The sequence below is a fragment of the Bos indicus x Bos taurus genome, chromosome 29 (genome assembly GCF_003369695.1).
Source record: "Bos indicus x Bos taurus breed Angus x Brahman F1 hybrid chromosome 29, Bos_hybrid_MaternalHap_v2.0, whole genome shotgun sequence".
Classification (NCBI taxonomy): domain Eukaryota; kingdom Metazoa; phylum Chordata; class Mammalia; order Artiodactyla; family Bovidae; genus Bos; species Bos indicus x Bos taurus.
The window spans coordinates 24,445,835-24,459,141 of record NC_040104.1 but is presented as its reverse complement, the minus strand read 5'-3'; the positions used below and the strand labels follow the sequence as shown (position 1 = coordinate 24,459,141).

General features: G+C 37.2%; 1 pseudogene; it reads left to right on the top strand.

Annotated features, from left to right (window-relative positions):
* Positions 1–4,368: 4,368 nt before the first annotated feature.
* LOC113886048 lies at positions 4,369–5,323 on the top strand (annotated as a pseudogene).
* Positions 5,324–13,307: the final 7,984 nt, after the last annotated feature.

Here is a 13,307-nt window from a genome sequence, read left to right as displayed (position 1 = left end):
TAAAAACTATCCCCACTCTTAACATCTACTCTTTTAATCAATATCAATCTACTCCTCTTATCAATATGAGAACTTCCTTTAGCAGGCGTATGTACTTTCATTGTCATTGAACCCTGAAGGTTAAAATGCAAATTTCTTTGAATGTGGTGATAGCGAAAGTCACAAAATTTATAAAATGCTAATAATATAAAATTTTAGAATTCAGAGTTGGAAGAAAATATCTAGTTTAGTCTCCTTTGCAGCAAAATAATTCCTTCTTCTGTTTCCCTAAGGGTAAAATTTTCTGCTTGAAAATCTTCTGTTATTATCTGTTCTTAGAAATTTTTTTTCCTGGTATGTCAGGTTCTTTCCTGAGAATAGGTTTGGATGGAGATAAGGCATTGAGTGCTAACTGCAGAGGAGGAAAGAGAATTTTGAAATTGAATCTAAGGTAATTTGTGAAATCTACACTTTTGCTGATCACATGTTTGGAACAAACACCTTTGTGAATTTGTTGAGCTAGAAACAAAAAAAGTTCAGGTAAATGGAGAATTTATGCACTTCTAGCCTACAAAATATCTTTTAATTCTGCCAGATATTTACATAATCCTCTGCTGAAGGTCTCATGGAAAGAACATTTTTCCTGACCTGTGTGTTTTTCTTTGATATTTTTAAAAAAGCTTTATTTTTTTTAGATGAGTTTTTGGTTTACAGTACAGATTTCTCATATACCGTAGGCCCATACACATGTACAGCCTGTCCCATATCCAAACATCCCCATCAGAGGGCACACTTGTTATAAACGATAAATCTACCCTGATACGTCATTATTACCTGAAATCCATAGTTTACTTTGGGGTCCACTTTCAGTTTTGTCCATTCAATGGATTTGAACAAATATGTAATAGCATCTACCTACCATTCCATACAATGTATTTTCACTGACCTAAAAGTCCTTTGTGCTCCACCTATCCATCCCCTGCCAACCAGTAATCTTTTTACTGTCTCCAGAATGTCATATGGTTGGAATGATAAAGGTTGTAGCTCTTTCAGATAGACTTCTTTCACTTAGTAACACAGCCTTATTATTCCTCCATGTCTTTGCATAGGTTGATGGCTCATTTCTTCATAGCACTTAATGATGTTCCATTGTCTGGATTTACCATAGTTTATCCATTCCCCTACTGAAGGACATCTTGGCTGCTTCCAAGTTTTGGCAATTGTGAATAAAGTTTATATAAACATCAATGTGCAGAGTTTTGTGTTAATATACATTTTCAACTCCTTTGCTTAAATATCAAGGACCATGGCTGCTAGATCGTGGTAAGAATACCTTGAGATTCACAACAAACTGCCAAACTGTCTTACAAAGTGACTGTGCCATTTGCATGTCTACCAGAAATGAGAGCTCCTGTTACTTCACATTCTCACTAGTATTTGGTATTGTCAGTGTTCTAGATTTTGGGCATTCTAGGTTTGTAGTGTTATCTCTTTGTTTTAATTTGTATTTCCCTGAAAATCCCATGTGCGGAGGAGCCTGGTAGGCTGCAGTCCATGGAGTCACGAAGAGTCAGACACGACTGAGCGACTTCACTTTCTCTTTTCACTTTCATTCCCTGGAGAAGGAAAATGCAACCCACTCCAGTGTTCTTGTCTGGAGAATCCCAGGGACGGGGGAGCCTGGTGGGCTGCCGCCTATGGGGTCGCACAGAGTCGGACACGACTGAAGCAACTTAGCAGCAGCAGATGACATAATGTGGAACATCCTTTTATGTCCTTATTTTCCAGGTTTATATTTATCTTCTTTGGTGAGGTATCTATTAAAGTCTTTGGGATAATTTTTAATTGGGTTGTTGGTTTTCTTATTACTGAATTTTTAAGAGTTCTTCATAACATTAGTCATTTGTCAGATGTCTTTTACAAAATATTTTCTCTCATTCTGTAGCTTATTTTCTCATTCTCTTAGCTGCGTTTTTGGCAAAACAAGTTTTTTTTTTTTTTTTAATTTTAATGAAGTTCAGTGTATCAGTTATTTCTCTTATGAATTGTGCCTTTGTTGCTATATCTAAAAACTCATTGCTGTATCCAAGATCGTGTAGATTTTCTCCTAAATTATCATCTATGAGTTCAGTAGTTTTGCATTTCACATTCAGGTTTGTTATTCATTTGAAGTTAATTTTTGTGGAGGGTGTAAGGTCTATGTCTAGATATATTTTGTGTGTGTGTGTGTGTGTGAGAGAGAGAGAGAGAGAGAGAGAGAGAGAGAGAGAGAGAGAGAGAGAGAAAGAGATGTCCTGTTCTGGAATCATTAGTTTTAAAAAGACCATCTTTTCTCATTGTATTGCATTGCCTTTGCTCTTTTGTCAAAGATCAGTTGACTATGTTTACTCTACTTTTTTTCAAATCTTGCGGATCCCTTTTCAAGTCCATTTCTAATTATATCTTCATCACACCTTCAATGCTTTTGTTTTAACTACATTACCATTGTCTTATATGCATGAGGACATAATATTGGACATATTGGACATTTACTACTAAATGCCAAGCATTGGGCAAGGAATTTTATTTTTGTTATCTCATTCAATCCTCACAAAGACTTTATGAGGCAGACAATATGATTATCCACTGTTCTTCTGTAAGAGTTGAGGCTCAGAGAGGTTAAGTGAGTTTCTTATGGTCCAGAAGTAGAAAATGATAGAGTCAGGGTCAGAGTTAGAAACCAGTTTTCTATTAGGTTAAGTTTTTTAGGGATAACACTTTATTTTATTCATCTTTATATTTCTAGCAGGTGGATAGAAAATTAATGTTTGTGAGATTAAATTGATTGTTGAGGCTTAAACTCAATGTGTAAAGTATATTTGGGGCTGGAAAGGAGTTTTTTTGCTTTCCTGTTTGTATTTTTGCCAGAATCACAATCTACTCAAACATTTTGTACAGGACAAGCTTTATACAGGGCCCTGGCTCTATAGATTGATTTCAAGGTTATTCTGAAGAGCTCCTATTTTCTCTACTTCTTCATTCTTTGCCATAAATTCTACTTATTGAGCTTTTTTTCCTGTATGGCTATAAGCCTTTATTCTCATAAAATTGAAACAACGTAGGAAATGGTAAGAGATTAGCAATTAATAAATTAATGTTAATACATCTATCAGATTATTTCCTATGAGCAAATATTGATCACAAACAGAGAAAAATCAGTTATATCCAAGTGACAACATGTGGACGGCTAACATAAAATTTGATTCAAAGGAACAAAAGAAGATATTGGGCCTTCAGAAAAAAATAATTGAGGATCTTTAGGCTTATATGACTGACATGAATTAATGAAGTTAAAAAATTATAATGTAATTGAAATTTACATGAATGAGATCTGTGGTATAGAAATAAAGTCTTCCTGAGGAGGCATATATTTCTGGTGGGATGCAATAGCTATTTCTATTACTTACACGAGGCTCTTCTAGACTCAGTGTAATTCCTGTGTGTGTGTGTGTGTGTGAGCATGTTATAAATATGAATTGTATATCTTTTCTTGAATGTAAATGCTAAACAGTGGAAAACACTATCACTGTAAGTAAAAATAAATAGGTAAATGAATATCATTTCTGTTTAGGTTCACATTTTTATATGCATATACTTGGATAGTTGGTCTATCGCTTTGCTGTGCTTAGTCGCTCAGTTGTGTCTGACTCTTTGTGACCCCAAGGACTGTAGCCCACCAAGATCCTCTTTCCTTGGGATTCTCTAGGCAAGAATACTGGAGTTGGTTGCCCCACAATTATCCAGGGGATCTTCCCAACCCAGGGATCAAACCCAAGTCTCCCACATTGCAGGCTGATTCTTTACCAGCTGAGCCACCTGGGAAGCTCAAGAATACTGGAGTGGGTAGCCTATCCCTTCTCCAGGGGATTTTCCTGACCTAGGAATCAAACCAGGGCCTCCTGATTTGCAGGCAAATTCTTTACCAGCCACCAGAGAAGCCCAGTTGGTCTATTAAGCAACTAATTATGACTTGGCTTATAATACAAAACGAGTTTGCCATCTGATGCCAAATTTTCCTTGGAGAAGATGCTTCTGTAATATACCAGTTTGTGTGATGATAAACTGGATTGGGAGAAACTACCTAAAACCTATAATAAGAGTTGATTACTGCGAGGTTTGTCAACTATAAATTATTCTATGTAATTTTGCACGTGAAAAATACTGAGGCCAAATGCAATACATTACTTAGCTGCAGGTCCGGATTTATTACTGGTTTCCTTTTCCTCTTTGACATTTTTTTGCTCACAGTCACTGTTTGAGAAATAAGTTTACTAGGAAGATATTTTCTCAGTTATTTGTAGTCTTATATCATGAATGCTTTGCTTTTCCAGGACTGCCTGGTGCATAGACATGCAGAACTATACTTCTGTGTCAGAGTTCATATCGTTGGGAATTCCTAACACTGGAGGGCTGGAGAACTTGCTATTCATCCTGTTTTTGATGTTCTATTTCTTCACTTTACTGGGAAACCTGCTCATCTTCCTCACCATTCTGGTTTCTTCCAACCTCCACACCCCCATGTATTTTTTCCTGTCAGTGTTTGACGTATTTTTCCCTTCAGTGAGTTCCCCCAAAATGATACTACCTAATGGGACAAAGCTGAACCATCTCTTACCAGGGCTGTGCCTCCCAGCTGTTCTTTTACCACTTTCTGGGTAGTACCAAGTGCTTCCTCTACACTGTGATGGCCTATGACTGCTTTGTGGCTATTTGTCACTCTTTGTGATACATGGTTATCAAGAACCCCAGAGTGTGTACCAGCTTGACAGTGGGTTCTTGGCTGGGTAGCTGCCTACATGGAAATATCCTCACATTTCTTGTGTTTAAGTTACTTTACTGTGGCCCCGATGAGTTGGACAATTTCTTCTGTGACATCCCAGTGGTGCTAGCCCTGGCCTGTGCAGACGCCTCTCTAGCTCAGATGGTAAGCTTCACTAACATGGATTTTGTGACTCTTACATGCCTTATCCTTATCCTTACTTCCTATGGTTGCATTGTCCTTTCCATTTTCAAAATCAAATCTTCTGAAGGCAGGCGCCGAGCTTTTTCAACCTGCAGTGCCCACCTGATTTCAATCATCTTGTTCTATAGGCCTGTGATGCTCGTCTATCTTCGGCCTGCTTCCATCCCCTGGCTAGATTCTGTTATCCAAGTGTTAAATAATATTGTTGTCCCTTCCCTTAATCCTTTGATTTATACCTTGAGAAACAAGGATGTGAAGCTGGCTCTGAGGAAAGCATTAACTCAAGTGGTCCACGTTCTGGGGCATAAGGTATGGTGGCAGTTCCTTTCTGAAATTCTTTGAGGAGTTGCTTCAGATACACTACTTGTACAATAGGATTGATGCTGAAATAGTGAGCTGGGTGAAGATGCTATGTGACATCTCTTGGGAGTCCTGTCATGTGGTCAGGGATTGGTGGACTGAGCCATGATGTACTGCTTCAAGGACACTTTTCAGATTAACTCAGCCTTTCTCTGTTTTAATTTGCCAAAACAGTGTATCTTTTCTGCTTTACACAGTCTGTTCTCGTGGGAACTGTGTTTTCATTGATTACCATAAAGAAACAAGGTTCTGGAGAACATGGACTGGCTTCCTTCCTTCTTTCCCCAAATATATGCCATACTCTATTTTCTTACAATCTCTTTTTGGCCATTTAATAAAACCAGGTCAACAAGGTATGAAATTTTAAAGTAGAATTGCACAGTTTGGTAAATTTAAGTTTAAACTTGGTTTATAACTTCTATGGCTTTAATCATGTCTTCTCAGTACAAAACAATCCCATTTGAAGCTTTATGCTTTTGGCCATCAGAGAAATTTGGCATTAAAATTCTACTCATATGTCATAAGTGAGAAGTTGGCCATTAATCTATTCTTATAAAACGGGAGACTGGATTTCTGTAAATTGGCAGAGGAAAGTCTCTCTGAGTCAGCATTCTCTATTCATTATAGGTTTGGTCCATTTCCTGAAAATCTAATAGATCTGTAATTAGTTAAAATTGAAGCACTAACAATGTAACTTACTTTTTTTTGAATCTTTCAACATTAAAATTTTTTTATTTTTTAATATAAATTTATTTATTTTAATTGGAGGTTAATTACTTTACAATATTGTATTGGTTTTAATCAAATGAGCTTTAGGTTTATTATCTATTTAGATTTATCCAAACACCTAGAATAAGAGCTAACACTTAAAATAGTCCAATGTATATGATATACTTTACATGTATTGACTAATTTCTCACAAAATCCTAAGACATAGATATATATGCATACATATCCTCCTTTCATAGGTAAAGCAACTAAGGCCAGCAAAATTTTTCCTCCCAGACAGTCTGAATCTAGAACTGAATGGTTACTGGCTTATAAAAAGTACTGAAGAATCATAAATTCTATATAATTATAGCTATCCTTACCATCTTGCTTTCTGAATATTATTTGCTGTTCTATTTTTCATATACAGACAAAAAAGAACACACATTTCGTGACTCCATTTGTAAAAAAATATCCCAAAAGGGCAAATTCATAGAGACAGAAAGTAGATTAATGGTTGCCTAGAGCTTGGAGTAAGGATGGGAATGATTGTAAATGGACATTTTTTTTCCTTTTAGTATGAGGGAAATATTTTAAAATTAGATTGTGATTATAGTTGTACAACTTTATAAATACATATTCTTTGTAAATATATTCTTATTGAGTTGTACACATAAAATATGTATTTTATGACATACAAATTTTATCTCAATAAACTTATTAAAATACTAAAAAATCAATACTAGTCAAAAAGCTTTAAGGTTTTATGATTACCTGATTTAACATCTTTATTTTGAAAACAAAGCTAATGAGTAAGAAAGTGAGTAGTAATATATGACTATAACATATTTACTTTTTAAATTAAGACTCAGATAATTTATTCCACTTTGTTAGAAGTGACCAAAAGCTTTAAATGCAGACAGACTGATATTCAAATCTAAGTTCTGTGATTGACTTTTGGAGTTAACTTTGGCAATTATTTAAACTTTTTCAGCGTTATTTTATCTTTAAAAAGAAAATAATATCTACTCATAGGGTTGATGATGCCAGAATGAAATAAAGGGGCCTTGAAGAGTTTGGTTAAAAAAAAAAAATAGGAGAATCTCAGTAAAACTTAATTATAATTTCAAAACCATGGAGAAATAAGACTCTTCTGAATTCATTAGCATGAAAAAAAAGACAATAATGATTAGAAAGCTGTAAATCCTTAAACCATTTTAGTGCATTTTGTATTATCCCAAAAGAGTCCGACACGACTGAGCGACTTCACTCACTCACTCAAAGTGATTTTAGCTATAACAAATTTTCTATTAGAAAAGTTTATTGGCATATAGTTGCTTTACAAAGTTGTGTGAGTTTCTGCTTTACAACAAAATGAACCACCTATATATACATGTATATCCCCTCTCTCTTGAGACTCCTTCCCACTCCCATCCCACCCCTCCAGGTCATCACAGAGCACTGAGCTGAGCTCCCTGTGCTGTACAGCACTTTCCTACTTGTTATCTGTTTGACACATGGTAGTGTGTATATGTCAGTCCTAATCTCCCAGTTTGTCCTCCCTTTCCTACTGACCCCAACTCATGTCTGCAAGACTGTTTTCTAGACCCGCGTCTCTATTCCTGCCCTGCAAATAAGTTCAACAGGAACATTTTTCTAGATTTCATATATATGCATTCAGTTCAGTTCAGTTCAGTCGCTCAGTCCTGTCCGACTCTTTGAGACCCCATGAATCGCAGCACGCCTGGCCTCCCTGTCCATCACCAACTCCCGCAGTTCACCCAAACACACGTCCATCAAGTCGGTGATGCCATCCAGCCATCTCATCCTCTGTCGTCCCCCTTTCCTCCTGCCCCCAATCCCTCCAAGCATCAGAGACGTTTCCAATGAGTTAACTCTTCGCATGAGGTGGCCAAGTACTGGAGTTTCAGCTTTAGCATCATTCCTTCCAAAGAACACCCAGGACTGATTTCCTTTAGAATGGATTGGTTGGATCTCCTTGCAGTCCATGGGACTCTCAAGAGTCTTCTCCAACACCACAGTTCAAAAGCATCAATTCTTCAGTGCTCAGCTTTCTTCACAGTCCAACTCTCATATCCATATATGACCAGTGGAAAAACCATAGCCTTGACTAGATGGACCTTTGTTGGCAAAGTAATGTCTCTGCTTTTCAATATGCTATCTAGGTTGGTCAAAACTTTCCTTTCAAGGAGTAAGCGCCTTTTAATTTTATAGCTGCAATCACCATCTGCAGTGATTTTGGAGCCCCCACAATAAAGTCTGACACTGTTTCCACCGTTTCCCCATCTATTTCCCATGAAGTGATGGGACCAGATGCCATGATCTTCGTTTTCTGAATGTTGAGCTTTAAGCCAACTTTTTCACTCTCCTCTTTCACTTTCATCAAGTATATGATATTTGTTTTTATCTTTCTGGCTTACTTCACTCTGTATGCCAGACTCTAGGGGTTTCCAGGTGGCACTAGTGGTAAAGAACCTGCCTGCCAATGCAGGAGACATAAGAGACATGAGTTTGATCCCTGGGTCAGGAAGATCCCCTGGAGAAGGAAATGGCAACCCACTCCAGTACTCTTGCCTGGAAAATGCCATGGACAGAGGAACCTGGCAGGCTACAGTCCATGGGGTTGCCAAGAATCAGGCACAACTGAAACTACTTAGCCCAGCACAGGTTCATCCACAACACTAAGAGTGACCCAGTTTTATTGTTCTGTGGCTGAGTATAGTCCATATATGTATGTACTACCTCTTCCAACATGCTTGTTTCATTGAGCAGCCAGTAAAAATAACATGCTCACAGCCCTACCTAATTTTATCTTTTTATGCTCTGATTCTTTCTCTACACAGCAGTCAGCAGACTGATTCTTAAAATGTTAAGTTGAATCAAGTCACGGTAGTTAAAGCATGCTGAGAGAAACACAAGTAGTGATCTTTAACAGGAATAAAGAAATGAAAAAATGAACAAATGGATTTTAGAAAAGGATGTTAATTCAGGAAGATGAAAAACTGATATTGGGAGACTATACAGAAATTATGAAAAAAAGCAGTTTTCTTTTTTTTTTTAATTTTATTTTATTTTTAAACTTTACAGTATTGTATTGGTTTTGCCAAATATCAAAATGAATCTGCCACAGGTATACATGTGTTTCCTATCCTGAACCCTCCTCCCTCCTCCCTCCCCATACCATCCCTCTGGGTCATCCCAGTGCACCAGCCCCAAGCATCCAGTATCGTGCATCGAACCTGGACTGGCGACTCTTTTCATATATGATATTATACCTATTTCAATGCCATTCTCCCAAATCATCCCACTCCCTCCCTCTCTCACAGAGTCCATAAGACTGTTCTGTACATCAGTGTCTCTTTTGCTGTCTCGTATACAGGGTTATTGTTACCATCTTTCTAAATTCCATATATATGTGTTAGTATACTGTATTGGTGTTTTTCTTTCTGGCTTACTTCACTCTGTATAATAGGCTTCAGTTTCATCCACCTCATTAGAATTGATTCAAATGTATTCTTTTTAATGGCTGAGTAATACTCCATTGTGTATATGCACCACTGCTTTCTTATCCATTTATCTGCTGATGGACATCTAGGTTGCGTCCATGTCCTGGCTATTATAAACAGTGCTGCTATGAACATTGGGGTACGTGTGTCTCTTTCAATTCTGGTTTCCTCAGTGTGTATGCCCAGCAGTGGGATTGCTGGATCATAAAGCAGTTCTATTTCCAGTTTTTTAAGGAATCTCCACACTGTTCTCCATAGTGGCTGTACTCGTTTGCATTCCCACCAACAGTGTAAGAGAATTCCCTTTTCTCCACACCCTCTCCAGCACTTATTGCTTGTAGACTTTTGGATCACAGCCATTCTGACTGGCGTGAAATGGTACCTCATTGTGGTTTTGATTTGCATTTCTCTGATAATGAGTGATGTTGAGCATCTTTTCACGTGTTTGTTAGCCATCTGTATGTCTTCTTTGGAGAAATGTCTATTTAGTTCTTTGGCCCATTTTTTGATTGGGTCGTTTATTTTTCTGGAATTGAGCTGTAGGAGTTGCTTGTATATATTTGAGATTAGTTGTTTGTCAGTTGCTTCATTTGCTATTATTTTCTCCCATTCTAAAGGCTGTCTTTTCACCTTGCTTATAGTTTCCTTTGTTGTGCAGAAGTTTTTAAGTTTAATTAGGTCCCATTTGTTTATTTTTGCTTTTATTTCCAATATTCTGGGAGGTGGGTCATAGAGGATCCTGCTGTGATGTATGTTGGAGAGTGTTTTGCCTATGTTCTCCTCTAGGAGTTTTATAGTTTCTGGTCTTACATTGAGATCTTTAATCCATTTTGAGTTTATTTTTGTGTATGGTGTTAGAAAGTGTTCTAGTTTCATTCTTTTACAAGTGGTTGACCAGTTTTCCCAGCACCACTTGTTAAAGAGATTGTTTTTAAATCCATTGTATATTCTTGCCTCCTTTGTCAAAGATAAGGTGTCCATAGGTGCGTGGATTTATCTCTGGGCTTTCTATTTTGTTCCATTGATCTATATTTCTGTCTTTGTGCCAGTACCATACTGTCTTGATAACTGTGGCTTTGTAGTAGAGCCTGAAGCCAGGTAGGTTGATTCCTCCAGTTCCATTCTTCTTTCTCAAGATCGCTTTGGCTATTCGAGGTTTTTTGTATTTCCATACAAATTGTCAAATTATTTGTTCTAGCTCTGTGAAGAATATCGTTGGTAGCTTGATAGGGATTGCATTGAATCTATAAATTGCTTTGGGTAGTATACTCATTTTCACTATATTGATTCTCCTAAACCACGAACATGGTATATTTCTCCATCTCTTTGATTTCTTTCACCAGCGTTTTATAGTTTTCTATATATAGGTCTTTAGTTTCTTTAGGTAGATATATTCCTAAGTATTTTATTCTTTCCATTGCAATGGTGAATGGAATTGTTTCCTTAATTTCTCTTTCTGTTTTCTCATTATTAGAGTATAAGAATGCAAGGGATTTCTGTGTGTTGATTTTATATCCTGCAACTTTACTATAATCATTGATTAGTTCTAGTAATTTTCTGGTGGAGTCTTTAGGGTTTTCTATGTAGAGGATCATGTCATCTGCAAACAGTGAGCGTTTTACTTCTTCTTTTCCAATTTGGATTCCTTTTATTTCTTTTTCTGCTCTGATTGCTGTGGCCAAAACTTCCAAAACTATGTTGAATAGTAATGGTGAAAGTGGGCACCCTTGTCTTGTTCCTGACTTTAGAGGAAATGCTTTCAATTTTTCACCATTGAGGATAATGTTTGCTGTGGGTTTGTCATATATAGCTGTTATTATGTTGAGTTATGTTCCTTCTATTCCTGCTCTGGAGATTTCTTTTTTTTTTTTTATCATAAATGGATGTTGAATTTTGTCAAAGGCTTTCTCTGCATCTATTGAGATAATCATATGGTTTTTATTTTTTAATTTGTTAATGTGGTGTATTACATTGATTGACTTGCAGATATTGAAGAATCCTTGCATCCCTGGGATAAAGCCGACTTGGTCATGATGTATGATCTTTTTAATGTGTTGTTGGATTTTGATTGCTAGAATTTTTTTAAAGGATTTTGGCATCTATGTTCATCAGTGATATTGGCCTGTAGTTTTCTTTTTTTGTGAGATCTTTGTCAGGTTTTGGTATTAGGGTGATGGTGGCCTCATAGAATGAGTTTGGAAGTTCACCTTCCTCTACAATTTTCTGGAAGAGTTTGAGTAGGATACGTGTTAGCTCTTCTCTAAAATTTTGGTAGAATTCAGCTGTGAAGCCGTCTGGACCTGGGCTTTTGTTTGCTGGAAGATTTTTGATTACAGTTTCAGTTTCCGTGCTTGTGATGGGTCTGTTAAGATTTTCAATTTCTTCCTGGTCGAGTTTTGGAAAGTTGTACTTCTCTAAGAATTTGTCCATTTCTTCCACGTTGTCCATTTTATTGGCATATAATTGTTGGTAGTAGTCTCTTATGATCCTTTGTATTTCTGTGTTGTCTGTTGTGATCTCTCCATTTTCATTTCTAATTTTATTGATTTGATTTTTCTCCTTTTGTTTCTTGAGGAGTCTGGCTAATGATTTGTCAATTTTATTTATCCTTTCAAAGAACTATCTTTTGGCTTTGCTGATTTTTGCTATGGTCTCTTTTGTTTCTTTTGCATTTATTTCTGCCCTAATTTTTAAGATTTCTTTCCTTCTACTAACCCTAGGTTTCTTCATTTCTTCCTTTTCTAGTTGCTTTAGGTGTAGGGTTAGGTTATTTATTTGACTTTTTTCTTGTTTCTTGAGGTATGCCTGTATTGCTATGAACTTTCCCCTTAAGACTGCTTTTACAGTATCCCATAGCTTTTGGGTTGTTGTGTTTTCATTTTCATTCAATTCTATGCAAATTTTGATTTCTTTTTTGATTTCTTCTGTGATTTGTTGGTTATTCAGCAAGGTGTTGTTCAGCCTCCATATGCTGTAATTTTTAATAGTTTTTCTCCTGTCAGAACAGATCAGTCGCTCAGTCGTGTCTGACTCTTTGCAACCCCATGAATCGCAGCATGCCAGGCCTCCCTGTCCATCACCAACTCCTGGAGTTCATTCAGACTCACGTCCATCGAGTCAGTGATGCCATCCAGCCATCTCATCCTCTGTTGTCCCCTTCTCCTCCTGCCCATAATCCCTCCCAGCATCAGAGTCTTTTCCAATGAGTCAACTCTTCACATGAGGTGGCCGAAGTACTGGAGTTTCAGCTTTAGCATCCTTCCTTCCAAAGAAATCCCAGGGCTGATCTCCTTCAGAATGGACTGGTTGGATCTTCTTGCAGTCCAAGGGACTCTCAAGAATCTGTGCAACACCACAGTTCAAAAGCATCAATTCTTCGGCATTCAGCCCTCTTTACAGTCCAACTTTCACATCCATACATGACCACAGGAAAAACCACAGCCTTGACTAGACGAACCTTTGTTGGCAAAGTAATGTCTCTGCTTTTGAATATGCCATATAGGTTGGTCATAACTTCCCTTCCACGGAGTAAGCATCTTTTAATTTCATGGCTGCAGTCACCATCTGTAGTGATTTTGGAGCCCAGAAAAATAAAGTCTGACACTGTTTCCACTGTTTCCCCATCTATTTCCCATGAAGTGGTGGGACCGGATGCCATGATCTTCGTTTTCTGAATGTTGAGCTTTAAGCCAACCTTTCACTCTCCACTTTCACTTTCATCAAGAGGCTTT